Raw genomic sequence first — 4,815 nt, 5'->3', positions numbered from 1 at the left:
TCATGCATTGATTACTTGTGTTTCGGGTTGTCCTAATTTAGATATGAGAGGAGTTGCATACGAAAAAGTTTAATTTGTTCGGAGCAGAGCGGAGACACTTAGCATAGACATGGATAATTTCAGATTTGTTGGTTCTGAAGTGTTTGTGTGCCAGGCACTTCTACTTTCAAACCAATTTCCATTAGGCTAATCTGCAGTTGGTCCTGATAATATTCTGTCTCCAATTTGTTCCTGGTGCCAATTTGAGTCAAATTATTTGGCACAAAGGGTACCCGACCTCGGGAATGTTAAGATTGTCGACTCTTCTTGGTGTGTTTGAAGGATCATTTCAGACATGGTTATGACAAACTTCTCAAAATTTCAGAGTGCAACTGTTTTGGAGAAGTTCATTATCATAACAAAGACAAGAAAGTGCGAGAGTTGTTCAATGAACTGTACCCTTGTCGCGTACCAAATGTTATGCTATTGATATTTTTTTGAAATGTTGTGTTTTGCTACCCTACCCTGCTTTCTCAATAGCATTAAAGTCTTATGATTATATTGATGCCAAAAAACTCTGAATTCATCAGTCATTATGGCATTTAACATTATATTTCTTTCCAGGAAAGGTGAATTGAGAAAGAAGAATGCAATGGAAAAAACACATGATCAACTGGTCTGTACAAACATTTCACAGCATTCCGTCAAATCTGAAAAGATAACGAATTTTATGATCTAGATGTTGTACATTTCTCCCTTTTGAGAGAAAACTGTTCAGTACTATCTGAATTTGTACTAAAGTTTCCCTGTCTTAGATATCCGTAGCACAACTCCATTTTTGTTTGGACTACTACTCATGAAACGGCACACGTTATTGAAATATTTACTCATGAAATGGTACACCTAAATATGGATATATTAGAGTTGGGTAAAAATGATGTATATTATTAAGTTGCCATTTCTAAACAAAACCACAAACTTCTGATTTTGCCATTTATTAAAGCATATATTAGATTTGCTGTGCTAATTGATTAGCATATACCATCAAAGTGTAACCAACTATGAATTCTGGTGAAAAGATAGAAGAAACAATAGTTGTAGACCGAATCAGTCAATTGTCGGAAGCTCTTCTCATTCACATTTTCTCTCTTATGCCGACTGCTCAGACACTCAGAAGTGGTCTCTCAAAAAGGTGGTGTTATCTCTGGAATTTACTTGATACATTCTCTTTTAGTACCTCTAGTTACCATGAAAGATACATATCCTATGTATTAGGTCATTTCATTTCTCCAAAAAAATAAAATTCCAACTCACGACAGCCTTAAGCCGGATGCATACAAGCTGAAAATATGCAACTCCGGTTAGTTTTTGAAGAAGAGGTTTGTGCATTGCCTGAATATTTATACACCTGTTCATCGATGATGACACTAGTTTTAGGATTTTGTTATTTTGATGCTAATGTGGTCATAGCATGGAAGTCTATAAAGAGCATAAAATTGAAGTGGATAGTGTTATCCAATGATCATATTATGAACTTATTATCGGGCTTTCCTGCATTAGAAGCTATGGAATTATCATGTTTTAAGGGTATGAACTTATTATTGGGCTTTCCTGCATCAGAAGCTATGGAATTATCATGTTTTAAGGGTTTTAGTCACTTCGGAAATTAGGTCTTCAAAATTGAAAAGATTGAATTTGATATCATATAATGATGATTAAAAATTGATCACAAGTCTTCTTAGTCTCAAGTGTAGGCTTGGAGACGTGTCCTCTATGATTAAAACGAAGCTTACGTTCAACATTATATGTATCAAACACATCCAATAATTGTTGGTAGACATTCCATTCACCTTTGTCTTTGATACATATAATGTTGAATGTAAGCTTAGCATCAACCACAGATGGCATGTCTACAAGCCTATACTTGAGAACATGCATGATGACTTCCTCAAATCTCCAAATGATGGAGATAGCAGGCAACAATTTCCACTGAATGAACAATTTCTTCATCATCATTGTATGATATCAAATTCCTCTTCAATTTCGAAGACGTAATTTAAAAGCAACTAAAATCCTTAAAATGTGATTATTCCATAGTTTCTAATGATGAACAGCCCAACAATAAATTCACAATATGGTCCTTAGATAACATCATCCACTTCAATTTTATACTATTTAGAGACTTTCACGTTATAGCCACATAACATCAAAATCTCAAAATTAGTATTATCAAATGAATGTGTATAAACATTCTTCTTTAGAAACTGACCTGAGTTTCACATTGTCCCTTGACCAACGTTGTCAAGTTGAAATTTTTTAATTTGGGGGAGAAACAGATATTTATTTTTTATTTTTTGAGAAGGAAAAACTGATTGAAGAAAAAGTATTACCTAAGCCATAATCAGTACTAAAAGAGAAGGTATCAAGAGTATTTCAAAGATAACGCTACCTGTTTGAGAGAGCACTTGTTATGGATATCTGATCATGTTGACATAAGAGAGAGAATGTGAAGAAAAAGAGNATATTCTCACCGGAATCCATGATTGTTTTTTCGGCATAAGCAGTGAATGTGTGTATAGAGGATTGAACTGGCTAATGAAGCAGGAGGAGGTGAAGGTGGTTCAGTACCAAATTGGTTAATCGTTAAATAAATTTTGAAGAGTGTATATGTTTAAGAAAAGGGCGCTACAAGCGCTATCTGGTGTCATATCTACTTTAGTTTTCCCTAACAGCCTGGATTAGGGGCAGCAAATCTAGTTTCCAAATAAGTCAGAATCTTAGCGGAAGCTCTTCCTTTGCCAGCTATTCGTATGTCAGCTACTACTTTGTCTCTTTGTCAGAGGCTAAGTTCCCTTTATCTTCTGGGAAGGGAGTAGAAGAAGAAGCCCTCGTGACTCGGCTACATAAATCTGCATATTTATTGAGAAATATTGTCAATCAAATAGACTTTTTTGTGTTAGCTTATCTTATTCTTCTTTCACTAGATTTTTTATTCCTTCTCCATTTCTGAGAGCTGGGATAGGTAAATATTAGTATATTATTTCTTCCCTCTATTCTTCTTCCTCCCTGACTTCATACTCGCTCTAACCCAACAAAAAGGGTAGAGTTCCATTTGGTGGGTGGGTCTAGGGCGAACGAAAGAGATGTGTAGCAGAGGGCAGGTGAGGCATTGTGTCGTCAAATAGAAAGAACTTTGCTCTTCCATTTCTTAGTACGAGTGCTACTATGTTAGGAGGACATTTCGTGCAAGAAATAGGTTTGAGTTAGTGCACTAGCTAGGTTGTTTTATTAGTTAGCTCAATGGGTATCGGAAATAGGTTCTTTAAAACCAGGAAAAAACAAAATAGAAAGAGGCCAGGAAATACAAAACTTGAAATCCAATGTTGCAAATCAATAGTTATATCCTTTGGCCAAACATACATACTCAAAGTCTCTGCAAAGCCGATAAAACTGGAACAGAGGAATAAATGAAGTCGCTGCAGAGCCGATAAAACTGGAAACAGAGGAATAAGTGCATACTTACGGCTACTTATGGAACTTGTCTTGCACAAAGATAGTAAACAATGTTTTTATAGCAGAACTTGTCTTGCACAAAGATATGTTCAATGGATGACCACTACTGAGGTTTACTACCTAACTGTTTGAATTAGTATTAAAGTTGCAGTGCCTCCTTTTTGAACTTTGTATGTGATCCCTAAAATGGAAAAAGTTTCGCACATTGCCATTTCTAAATAAAACTTTTTCGCACATCATATATCAAGAGAGCTGTTGTTCCAAAAATTTCGTCACAACGTTTTGTAAGCTGTCCCAGCCAACTAACATATGCCCGAAGAAAAAGATAGATCTAATCATATGACTTTGACTTCAAGTAAAAATATTTAATAGCACAATCACAGACCTTGATGCTACTTTCAAAGAAAAGGTTGCAGAGCATAACATTTCATGCGGCTAATTATCATAAAAGAATGTGACTTGCAAATCGCTCATCTTAATAGATCCAGGAAAATAAGAGTCACAAGAGAATCTCAACATCAATATAACAAAAAATAAAGCTTCATAAGAAACCAATATACCATAACATTTGGTATGCCACAAGGGTAAATCCAATAGTAAAACTAGTAATTAGTTACAAACTTAATATAAGGCGACGTTTCTAGTATCTTGAGACAGGAAACTACCAGTAATAAATTCATGGAAAACTCTCACTCCTGGAATATAATCATAGAATTGGTGGACGATCTTGGACAATCTAACAATTTGAAAGCCAATAGAAATAAATATTTGGATAGACAGTTCCCTGAACATGTCTCACACCTGCTTCTCTTTGATATGATAATGAACTTCTCCAAAACGGATGCATTGATTAACAGAAATTTTGAAAGTTTGAATAGCTTCTTAAAGCCCCATTTGACATGATACTTCAAGCATAGCTTCGATGAGATGACAATCTTAACATTCTTGAGGTTGTGAAACTCAAGGCTTGAAACACAATTCTGCAAATCCATATTATCTCCTTTGGCCAAATAATGTAACTCAGAGTTGCAGCGTGAATTGTCAACATAGTTGCAAATATCATCTAACTGGAGACACAAAATATAATCAGGACCAAATGCAAGTCAGCTTAAATGAAATTGCGCAAATCTGAAAAAAAATGATTCTATAGAAGTGTTAATGGTACTTGGGAAATGATTATGATGGCATAAGTAATCAAAGCAAAAGTGATAGCACAAGCTTAATTAAAAAAAAAGGGGAAAATGCATAAGTACCCCCCCCAGCCTATGCCCGAAATCCCAGAGACACACCTAACTTTTACTAAGGTCCTATTACCCCCCCCCC

Source organism: Solanum stenotomum, chromosome 3 (assembly GCF_019186545.1).
Source record: "Solanum stenotomum isolate F172 chromosome 3, ASM1918654v1, whole genome shotgun sequence".
Lineage (NCBI taxonomy): Eukaryota > Viridiplantae > Streptophyta > Magnoliopsida > Solanales > Solanaceae > Solanum > Solanum stenotomum.
This window is presented reverse-complemented; position numbering follows the sequence as displayed.